Raw genomic sequence first — 12,822 nt, forward strand, 5'->3', positions numbered from 1 at the left:
ATATATTTTTGTGTATACAGTCGAACCTGTTCTGATGGCCACCTATCGCAGCCAGCTTGGAAAAAGATCCTTTTAAAATTATTAATTTCATGATTTAGCCTACCTTCGATTTGGTTAGAATTTCAACACCTGGAATGATCGTAATTTCACCCAATTGAAAATGTGTACCAATTTCCACGAATACACCAAATATTGTGATAACACAAAACTATGTTCATGTATAATAATTATGAAGAACTCAAAAGAGAGAAAGTGTAATCTCCGACGCATTAAAGAGTGTAAATCAAATGGCGAGAGTGCTTTTTTGAAAGAAAGTGACGTGTCTTACGTTTGATCATTGTTATCATCCAGCACGTTTCAATCGAAGAAACCGTCACCAGCATTGCACAACCAGTCAAGTTGTAAGCCCCCCCCCCCTCTTTCGCAACCTCTCTCAGTTTCATCCTCAGCTACTGGGTGTCTAAAAACAGAGGTCCCATCTTAAGGCCAACAATAACTTGGTCATCTTATCACTAATTCCAACGAAACTTTGAAGAAATCATATCAAATCAAGTGGGCATTATATTTATCAGTATGAAATAATCAACCACCATGCTCGAAAAGTCTTGCTCTTTCCTTGCACAAAGGTTTTTAAAATTCAACCAACGTCGAGTGAAACGCAAAACGTCGCACTTTCTTAAACATGAACCGCACTGTTCTATTTCAAATAATCACTATTTCTGTATTGAACAATAAATTTATACAAAAATTATATTGCCAAGTAAACTCAGATAAGTGGTGACTATTTAAATTGCAAGGTGTTGACAATTTCTCTCCCCACAAAACCTGAAGGAAATAATTGAAGGGCTCAAGTTTGGGGGAGTGTGGGGACCATTGATTTGTAAAATTACGGCTTATAAAGCGTTCCCCATACATTTCTTACAACAAAAGCGTTCCCCCAATCTTTCTTGCAAACATACAAGGGCCACTTTAGACATTTGGGTTATGGCCTCATCCCACAGGAACCAGACTTCTACAGCACATATTATAACACGTTCTCCTCACCAAACTTCTCAAACATTTCTCAGCACGGTGGGATGTCCATCTGATGTGACTGTTGTGGTTTTACCGTCTTTATCCTGAAACTAGAACGGATCGATCATGCCCCTGTAGCTGAACGGTTTTAACGAAATTTTGGTTGAACGTTTTAACATTTTATATTACTCGAAGGCGAAAATGGATTATCTTCATATGTATTCTTGTGGCGTCCTCCTGCTTGAAATTTGTTTTTTTTTAAATTTTGTTACAATTAGTTCACTAATGACCGAGTTATTGCCTTTTAGATGAGTCCTCTTTTTGTACACCCTATATTTGCACTCCCCTAGACTTTTGATGTCTTTCCCAGCAGCATTCTACTGTACTATTTGCCAGACAAGTGTCATTTAAAGAACTTTCCTTTTTTAAATTTTGCTTTATTTTGCTTTTTATACTTTCTGAATTAATTTAACAAACGATGTTTCCGGTTTAAACCTCGACATATCGGTCTTTTTCTCCCACTTACTTGAGTTTTTTGTTAATGATTTTTTGGCATCCAATTCCCTTCTGCTAGACCTGCAGTTTGTTTGTTTGTTTGTATGTATGTTTGTTTGTCGGTTGGTTGGTTGGGTTGGTTTGGTTGTTTTTGTTTTTGTTGTTTTTGTTGTTTTTTGAGATTTGGTTGTGCATTGTTTTTATTTGTTTGTCTGTTGTTTTTTAAGGATGGAGGGGGGTTTAGCATCTTCAATCAGATGAGGCTAATTGGGGGTTCCAAACTTAACCCTTCCTCCCTGTTTCCTCCTTATTTAATATCCTACTATTACCATTACTTACGTAATTCAATTACAAAAGAGCCCGAGTTCAGAATCATCCTCTCCTCTCCGCAGAGTTCTGAAGTCACCGGGGCGGTGGGTGGGGGGTGGGGGGAATTGTAAACGACAGTGTTTTCTTTTATCCACACCACCTGTTCCACGATAGAATAATAGCACGTTCAATGAGTGACGTAACGTTTTTCATTAATAAGTGGTCTCAGTCTTAATAATGCCACCTGGAGGGTTGTATTCTACACAAACATCGTTATTTTTGTGTTAATGAAAAATTGCAGCCTCACAAATTGGGTGTCAGATATGTAGGCGTAAAAAACGCCACTCTCAGAAATCCTTTTTTTTTTCTTTTTCTTTGGGTATAATATATTGCTTCATCTGATGTTTCTCGTAAAACTTGATTGGCTATGGAACCGATAGAGCATAACGTTCTCCAGGTGGAAATATCCGTTGTACAGGATGTGTGTTGCAAGAGTGGATTCAGACTTGGGCCCACTTTTTCAAGGTATTTACAGAGAGGCAAACATTTAGTTTACTTATATTGAAGAGGTTGTAGGCTATATCATCAATGTTATAGTAAGCAATTAGAAAAAAAATAGGGAAGAAACAGCGCAACTTTTTTCTACTTAAACCTGGTGAACTCAAGGACAAAATATAATAATAATAATAATGATAATAATAGCATTTGTGCTGCGCATTTCCATTAAAAAACACTCAATGCACTTTACATACGTAAAGTGTTCCAAAATAGGTAAATGGGAAAGGGTGTTGGGGGGGGGGGCACATTCAACTTCATACCCCTGTACTAGTAGGAACAAATCTGTTTTATTTCCCCTTCAGGGAATAAAAGAACAAGAGATCATGAAATGTTAGTGTTTCAGTAAGTTACTGTGACAACTTTTACCATTGAAGAACAAACCAGTTTCATTAAAAAATATAAACCAATGTACAAAAGTTTTTAAAATGCACAGAAAAAATTGAGGTAGCCAACCTGGTACCGGTACTAACACTGAGGGTAATTTGCCATAAAAAAAGAAGTTTCAATCTGATATGTAGATTCTAGATATAGGTCTAATGGTTCAAATGATTGTCGTCGTGGCAAGCTTGAAAAGAATAAACAGTGGGGTGTGGGGGGGGGGGGGTATGGATAAGGAGGGGGTGCGCAAAAAATCTGAAACGAGTAAGATGATACCAATAACTCCACACATGTCCAAAAATTGACGAGAGCCTGATTTTACCGTGTTTTAACAAATATGGTATATGTATTTTAAAAAAACACACTTCTATGAGAAAATTAGTCACGCAGTTTGCAAGGCAATATACGTTCACTAAATAACGTAGAATGCAATAAAAACTCATTCAGGGTCACAATAAAACTGGAACTTGAATGGTTACTTTACAGACAATTAAACATTCGATTAAACATTCGTTCTCTATGAATCGAATAACAGTTTTGTTCTCTCTGTCTTTCTCCCCTTCTCCCCCCAATCTCTCTCTCTCTCTCTCTCTCTCTCTCTCTCTCTCTCTCTCTCTCTCTCTCTCTCTGTTAGTCTCTCCCTCTATCTCTCTGTTTCTCACTCTGTCTCTCTCTCCCTCTACCTCTCCCTACCCCACCCCACCCTCTCCCTCTCCCTCCCTCTCTCTCTCTCCCTCTCTCTCTCCCCCTCTCTCTCTCTCTCAATCTCTCTCTCTCTCTCTCTCTCTCTCTCTCTCTCTCTCTCTCTCTCTCTCTCTCTCATTTTTTTTCACTCGCTATTTCTTCAGTCTCACGGTCGGGCATACACATGCATGTATTAAAAAAGTAACAGTGCATCGCTATGACTGGTATGCATTTGTGAATAAGTAATGCTTCAGCTGTTTTTTGAAAATGTGAACAGCAAGGGCACTCCTTATTTTTTATGGGAGCTCGGTCCATACACGGGAATCAAAGAAGAAAAAGGAGTTTTAAGGCACATGCGTCACAACTAGGTCTTACAATTATAAGTTCCTACAATTAGAAGTGTTACAAAAAACTGGACCCTTCCTAGTTTTTGGTGTTACTAAAGAGTAACAAATACAAAAGGAGTGGAGACAAGTGCTCAACAGCACTTTTATAATTATAAGTAGGCTTATAATCAAACGCCTCTCTAAACAAAAAGGGACCCATTTAAAGTTAAAGGTCAATGATTCGGTCATCTCTGGGTCATTTCAACAAAATTGAAACACCATTAATAAAATTCAACCAAAGGGGCATAAATTTATAAATATAGATAAAATCAAATTGCATTTTGGGGAATTATCAAGTTTTTAAAATTTTAATAGAAACTGAGTGAAATGCAACGGTTTTCAACTTCTTAAAAATCAACCATAATGTGTAATTGTGCACTGAAAAACGATGCATTTATATGAAATTAATATTGCCATATCCACTCTGGAATTGATATTGCCATATCAACGCTATTCAGATAATGCGTTCCAAGTATTGACGATTTCCAAACAGAAAGCTCGAATGCGCAGCGGGAAATTTTGAATAACCTTCTAGCATGCCTCTGGGCCATTCTTTTAACTTCTGTTTAACATTGAGTTTCAACTTTTTGATTATTTGTGGGCTGTATCTGTAGAGTCTGTCAATTTAAAAAGAAAATGAAATAAAGACAAACAAAAGAAATAATCATGGGGGTTCAAACCTGGGGAATACAGGCAGTGATCATTCATTTATAAGGTTTCGGCTTATACGGCGTTCCCCAAATCTTTCTTGCAGCCATACACTACGGGCCATTCCTGATTTATTGGGCGTGGCATTGACGGGTCTGCTCAACACAACAAGCCCTTGTCTTCCCCAAACTCACTCAAAACTTTCTTACCACAGCAAGATATCCATCTGAAGTGGTGGTCGTGCTTTTGCCATATTTGTCCTGAAAACAGAACCGGCCTATCAAGCCCCTGTAGCTGAACTCGTTTAAGAATGTAAAGATCATCTGCGTTTTACTAGTTGACATTTTTTTTTTTAAACAAGGCAGATTGATTTTCTTCACATTAGTAACTTTAACGCCCCCTTGATTGAATTTTTTTTCTGGAAAGGGGGGGAGGGTGTAAGTGTTTTACGACGCTCTCAGTGGATAAGGTCATATGAGCAAGCGGGACACATTAAACATTTTCAGCTGGTAGGAAATTTTGAATTTTGCCTGGGTGGCGGCCGAAGCCAACTCCTATCGATTTCGGACCCCCAAGGGATCTTTGACGTATGCAACTAACATGGGACCTCCTAGATTTTTTGCCCTTGTCCGAGAAGGCTATTGATGTAGATCTTACCTACCATAAGGTCAGGGGTGTGGCTGAAAGACAGCAGTAAGAAAGAGTCAAGGAGAAGCAGTAGAAAGAAAGGCTGCAGAAAGAGTCAGGAGCCCAGAAGAGGGGGCAAAGGAGGTCAGGGGGTGGGGGAAGAAAATGAAGACGAAAGCAGACGATAGAACATTGCTAGAGAGCAGAGAATGAGGTAAAAGGAGAAACATTAAATTGGAGAAGAAAATGTTCTGTCGCTATCCAGATTCGACCTGGGACCTATTGAATGAGAGGTGAATACCTTAACCTCTAGGCCACAAGAGCCCTCGGTTGAATTTTAATAATTGTTCAAAATTTTGGTGAAACTGATGCAAAGTTGTTCAAATTATGAATTTCCCTTTAAATGAGTTCGTTTTTTTGTTAGACACATGTACTTTGGATGTCAATAAAGCGGTGCACTCGTATTCCCCTCACATCATCGTTTCACTAGCTGTTTTCACCCCACTTCCTTCAGCCACGAATTTACCCGTTTTTGCCCCACATTTGCAAAATGATGTAATCAATTGCCTTTAGATTATATATATATATATATATATATATATATATATATATATATATATATATATATATACTTCACACATTTTAAGAGCGTGTAACTCCAAAAGTACATATCCAATTACTTTGAATTTTTTACACATGTCACACAAGCTCGTTGTCGTTCGTGCACTGTACTCTTTAGGGTGCGTTGGTCTATCGTTTTTCTGCCGATGTCATTCAGAGTTTTCATATTTTGTCAAATAGTGTGGAAAAATAACTACACACGCCAAGTTGGACTCCTTCCAAATTTTTCGCCACATTAAAAAGTGGTTTCTCTTTTTCGGTTCACCATACTTCGGTTGAATGAATCAGAAAGAAATCACATCATTGAAATGCTTCAGGTGGATACTCCGCTTTCGTTAGTCATGAGAAGGTTTAACGTGAGCAGACACCCTGCGTATGCCACACGGGATCACATGGTAACGACGATAGGCTTCCAAAAGGACAGACCCAAGCGAGTAGGACGCAGAAAGACAAAACGGAGTTTGGATGCATTCATCCTAACGCAACGCTTGAGAAATCAACAACCAAGTTCTCGGACCCAATGTACTTTTCTTTCAAAATCAAGCCCAAGGACAAGTATTCATGCATAATGATGCACCTGCACATAACACTGCTGTTACAAATTAATTTCACAAAACTAACAACATTCCTCTCCTGCACCCATGACCAGGACATTCACTAAATCTCATTCCAATAGAGCACTTGGGGGACATTATATATCGCGCCATTCGTGCCAGACCACCCCAGCCCTGTACCCTTGCTCAGTTAGAACAAACCTTAATTGAAGAGTGGGATATTATCCTTCATTACTATTAGACAATACTTCGATTCATCCCGCCCATGCGTCGACGATGTGAAGATATGACAACACCAGATGTCATTACACGTTACTGAAAGCTGTCACTTTTCATACAGACCTCTGACAACTATAAGTTCAAAATTGAAGATTAAAAAAACATTCTTAATTTTGGCATTCCACGTGTTTTCCTAGCTGTAAAATGAATGCACTGTCTTATCTGAAATTTTCGGACAGATTCGATAAGTATTAATCAAGATATTGCTTTTAATATTAATATAAAGTGTGCAGTTAAAAATGTTAAAGAGTATTATAATATTTATATATCGCTGTCTATATATTCATTATAAGCCTTCCGACACAAGGCAGCGAATACGTGTTTCTACTTCTTGAGGCATGTCTCATCCAATCTTTTCACCAATGACTCGCGATTTGTTTATTAAGCGGGAATCTTTTTGATGTTGTTGGTTTTGTTTTTTTTAAATAAGGAGTATATGATTGCTTCAAACGAAGATGGGCTTATCTCACAAACAGGCTTTATCTCGGCGGTTTGCTGGAAATTTGACCTTATCATCTCACGAGACAGTAGCAGACTGACTGTAAACAATATACAAAGTTTTGCTCCGGATTTAACAGATTTTTAACAAGAGTTTTATAACAAGGATTTTTATCGAAACTAATTTATTAGAGACATTTATTCTATAAAAGTTTAACACCATTTGCCATCCTGCACGAAATCCTATTTCAACCTTCCTGTAGATAATAATATGTTTATAAGTAATGAATTTTTCCCGCATATCGTAAACCATTTTGGCATCGAAGAGGCAATTGCAGCAAAGATTGTACATAATCTTTTATTGCAGTAGCCTACACTTAATCGAAAAAAATGTGGGGCTAAAACGGATAAGATGAAAACAGGGAAAAAGAAATTCAAAAATGAAAATTGTGGGGCGAAAACGGTTTCTTCCCAATAAAGATGGCATTTTATAACTTTGACTTGTAACGCGAGCACGTTATTTTGTAGCGTCACTCTAATACAGTGATAACATTCTTTGTGGAATGCGATTTTACCGTATATATAAATGTAGGTCTTAGCTCCCAGCTCCCCTGTTTCTTTGTTCCCCCCCTCTCTTCCCCTCGTCTGTCTGTCTGTCTGTCTGTCTGTCTGTCTGTCTGTCTGTCTATCTATCTGTCTGTCTGTTTGACTGTCTGACTGTCTGTCTGTCTGTCTGACTGTCTGTCTGTTTGTCTGTCCATTTCTCTCTCTCTCTCTCTGTGTCTCTCTTTCTCTCTCTCTCTCTCTCTCTCTCTCTCTCTCTCTCTCTCTGTCTCTCTCTCTGTATATACGTATACACATGGGTGTGTGTGTGTGTGTGTGTGTGTGTGTGTGTGTGCGTGCGTGTGCGTGTGCGTGTGTGTGTGTGTGTGTGTGTGTGTGTGTGTGTGTGTGTGTGTGTATGAATGTATCGGCGTCTGTGGTGTAGCGGTTAGGCTCTTCGCTCTTCGCTGTCGCACGCAGGAGACCCGAGTCCGATTCTTGAGTGGGAAACACTTTTGTCGAGTATCTCGGTCTTCTTGCAGGAATGTTGTATCCCTCTGAGCCCGAGTTGTCCCTGACAGACAGAGTCGGAAGCCTGCCTCCTAAAAGATCTTAATTGTGTCAATAGGGACGTAGAAAACACCTGCATTCAAAAGAATTAATGTATGTAAATAAGCATTGTAGAACGCACAGTGCTGTAAGTTGTAAGTTGTAATTTCATACTGAACCTCTGCTTTGGAGGAAGAGGGGGGGGGGGTGTTTAAAGGGGAATGCAAATCAGAGGCCATTTGTAACAATGGCAAAGAAAACACAAATTTCGACTGAACACTTTAGGTGAAGACAACAGGTGTTCCTGTAACAGTTATGGTTATCACCGAAGTGATAAAACTTCCAGAGACCGTCTTCTTCACAACTTCGAATACACAAGAACTATGGTCCTACTTAACAAACAGCAAGTGTATCGAGCAGTTTTGAAGGAGTTGAGCTCCTAAGCGGTGTTGCTTGCAAGTCACAATTTTGGACGGTGAAAGTCCATTTGAGGCGCCGCTAATTTAATTAACGCGTCTTAAGCGCATCACGTCATGGACTCTCATATGTGGTCGCACAGTGACTGAGTGAGCGCAGTAGGCGTCTAATTCCAGTGAGTTCCAAATTTAGACTTTCACCATTCCGACTGCGTATATTATCTAACGCTAGGCTAAATTTAGTGTGCTATGCATCATCACCGTCACTCATCACTTTTTGCACTTCCACGTTCCGGTTTCTAAAGTCTATTTATCTTTGTAGTCTTGTAGCATACTTATATGTGGCTGTACTAAGAGAACCACTTGGCCATCGTAAACTTCTATCGGGGCAACCCATTTTCCAGTCAAAGTTCGCATACGAGTAACATTGGATCTGTCTTGTATTTCATGAATATTATTATTTCCTCCTCTGAGGTTATGTGACCGCTTTTCATTTCTTTCTTACATTTCTGATTGGTTGTTTTTTCATGGGAAGTGTTTTGATTGGACTATTCTCATGGTCTCTCTACCGTGTCTCTGACCAAGGACGCAACTTGATGTTGGTTAATTTTTCTCTTTCGTCTGTGGTATATAACTGTTACGATGAAGTCTCCAGACGTAGCGGGCAGGCTTTCTGACCAGAAAAAACACGGCTTTTGAAGAAACACCAGGGTAAGTACTACACCTATAAAGCACACATAATTGCTACCTCAGAGTTACAACGTTCTTTCTGACATTTTTTGAATGTTTAGAGTTACTAAGACCATGAAATATAAAAAAAAACAATAAATGTTCTCTCTGCTCTAGTAAAATCGAAACATTATTCGAAGTCGTTGTCAATATATTCAAAGAATTGCATTCGGAAAAGCTTGACATGATATGAAATTCAAAATCTTTGAAGTCAAATTTCTCAAAACTGGGTACTGAGCAGATAGAACTTTGAAACTCTGAGGTAGCGTAATAAGGCACTTATAAACTTCGTTTTGTAGCGTGCTTGCCCGTAGAATGTACTCAAAGTTTTATCACGCGGAAATCCGTTATGTTCTACACCTATAACCTCCGACCCTTCCATTAAAGACGTTTTCAATAGAGCATAAGCCTAAGTATCGAAATTGTGTGGTTGAAGTACACGTCTAAGTTATCACTAAATATAAGAAGGGTCTATACCATTTTCACAAAATCAGCAAACACTTAACTCAGTCAATTTATTGAAAATGTTATAGGCTACATAAGGGCTCTATTTTTTTCCTCCTGGAATATAACCTTCAGCAAAAGATTCCCAACAACATGACCAGCAATTTGGTTTCATTTAATATTGTAGCCTAATGTTCCTTTGGTCTCCACTTGTCATACCTTGACATTTGTTTAATCTGCCATTTTCCGCTTGATCTTTACAATGGCCAGCAAACGAGAACATTTAGGGTTCAATTCCACGCACGTTCTATTGTTATCGTCCTTAAATTATTTATTCTTTATTCTCTTTGCCTCATGCTCTGACCGAAGGTCAATGCCCGAATATCAGTTACCATTTCCCTGACCAGTAACAACACCTTTGTAGAGGTAGCTACATGAACACGATGGACGATGGATTAATTATAGATCAGTTCTACACATAATACAATAGATGATCTGTTAGAGTACATACTATGAAATTAATTAGAGGCAGTGAGGAATTATTATGTAATGCCTTTCGAGATCAGACGGCCAAGTATACCGGTCTTAATGAAAACTAAGCTCCGCAAACTCTCTTGTGCGGTTGACACTACCTTTATGCGTCGGTTTTTTTTTCACTGGTAAGACATATTCACCACGGTGCAGGAGATCTACACATAGCTTTGAATATCCAAAACTCTGATTGAAAACTAAATTTTACTTAATTAAAATCGCCTTACCCCCGAAGAAGAAACAGGAAACATAAATCGGGGGGGTTCAATATAACAAAAGTCATAACGAGCTAAAAATTAATTTTAAAAAAAACCCTAATCGTTCAGTTATTATTCTAGTAAAGCATAAATCATCATGAGACCAGAGTCTCACAGCTCTGGAAAGAGCCTGGAATCTTTTAGATTCAAACAGTTCTACGTACACTCCTGGCTGATTATTAGCTTTTTAATCTGCATGTTGAGAATGATTCTGATTTACACTGTATTCATTTGAAACAATATTAGAAGACCTGATTTGAATCTTTTCGTTTATATTCATATTATAATGATACTATCACGTCTCATTTCCGGTGACTCAGAGTTTTGTGTTTCTGAGGTTTTATATTAAATTTATGTTCTCTGTGCTACCTAATTATATAACCACGAGTATGTGTCCTGTCTGCATGCACAGCAATATATCCTAAGTTTATCGTTTGGATTTAAATATTATCTTTAAAAGAAGCGTATCGATGCGATAGGGAAATTTTATGCTGGGAAAAGGTGAAACAGGCATATTGATGCAATGCTCAAATGGATTATATAAGACATAAGACTTAATGGGAATGTCTTGCAGCGAACAAGAAACGTATGATTACATTGTTCACCTTTTGCATGTCCTTGAAGACGGAGAAAGTGTCGGACGTGGAACCAAGGGAAAAAAAGCCAAAAACAAAAACCAAAAAAAAGCGTTTCCCGGCTCGTCTGGTTGGAGGCTGTCCCCTTTGGAGAGGATGTTTTCCTTAATTCACCCAACTGGAAATGAAGGAATAATGTGTTTACGACATATTAGATGCTTATAACAGGCTATAACACTGTACGACCTCTTGGGGTGGAATTGGTATTTGGAATAAGCAGGCCGGCCAAGGGAGGTCTTGTGGACTCGTGTGAGCCTTCGTGGCTATCCGCAACTCAACGAAGGTACGTTAACTTTTGACTTTAAAAATTATGATTATGCAAGACGACGCGATGGATTCATCCAGATCTGTATCAGACATCGGCGGCCATGGTCTTCCATTCACTTCTTTGCTTGGATGTTCTAGAAAAATAAACGTATATTAACCTGGTCTTTCTCCCTCACCCATCTCATCTGGTGATGAGTTTGTTACTGTTCAGTTTTGTTATTGTTTTTACGCCACTTCGGCACCACACTCTACTTATAAAGGCATCGAGATACTTTAAGCTTGTTGTTGTGGCCGGACCTTGCAGCTCGGGAGATGTCAGCAGAGCTGGAAGATGGGGATACTCATAACAAGTTAATAGATATCACCATGTTCTCGTGAGTACACCATCCCGCAACCCAAACCTCCAAGCTTTCCCCGCATCACGACGATCCCAGCCCACTATCTCCTTTTCCCGTAAGACATAATTGGAAACCCACTATGACCCCATCATGACCCCCGGAACCAGGGGCGAAGGCTGACTTGTTTGACTGGGTAATCAAAGTGAAACGGGTCCAGATAAAATAATATGGCCTGTAGATACCACACAAGAATCTTACTCGAGGCGGCGACTCTGAGTTGTGAATGAAAACAAATCCAGAATTCATATTGTAAGTTCAACCGCCAAAATAATCGGGAAAATAACTTATAAAATATCAGTTCCAGCTAAAATTAAATTTAACTTTAGACGTGAATACATAAACACAAAGCAAAGAAACAGAGATGTCCGTACTAGATCTATATGTTATAGATCTACCAGTGAGTCTAACTCTTTGTAGAACATGACAATTATCATTTTTTTAATTTCACATTTGGCTGTTTTTGTTAGCCTTTCGTTGCCAGGAGCTGGTGTCATAATCGAGGTCACGATCTGATCATAGGACGGTAAAAAGTCGAGGAAAACAAACAAGCACAAGGTGCAGTCAAGAGATTATTAGGAGTTAGTTCCCCTCACATTTGTCAGGTAGACTCGACCAGTGTTAGTTAGCTTACATAATCAGGGCTTGCGATTGATTATAACTGTGGCCCCAAAGGGGTGAACAGGGTGTATATGGCAATGAAACAGCTTTGGCTGCTATGCACATGTTCCCTTCAACTCTATTGGTAGACTCTTCTAGCCTCACCTGTGAGCCTCACTTAAAGCTTACTTAATCAAAGCTTGCGAATGATTATGGAGTGGCCCGAGAGGGGTGAGGAGTCTATTTCTGTGGCCGTGAAACCGTTTTTAATGTAGGCATACTGTTCATTGTTGATTACGAACGTCTTTTTACATTTAATTTAAGAGGTTTACGTTTAAGGATGAATTTGACAGCGACAATGTTTCAAAATTAGGAAGGGAAGCAGTGATTATTTGATTATATAGACGCTTCGCCCCTGCCCGGAACTGCCCTCTGGGTTAGACACGTTCGAGATGGGGTGGGGGG

This window comes from Aplysia californica, unplaced genomic scaffold (genome assembly GCF_000002075.1).
Source record: "Aplysia californica isolate F4 #8 unplaced genomic scaffold, AplCal3.0 scaffold00100, whole genome shotgun sequence".
Classification (NCBI taxonomy): Eukaryota; Metazoa; Mollusca; class Gastropoda; order Aplysiida; family Aplysiidae; genus Aplysia; species Aplysia californica.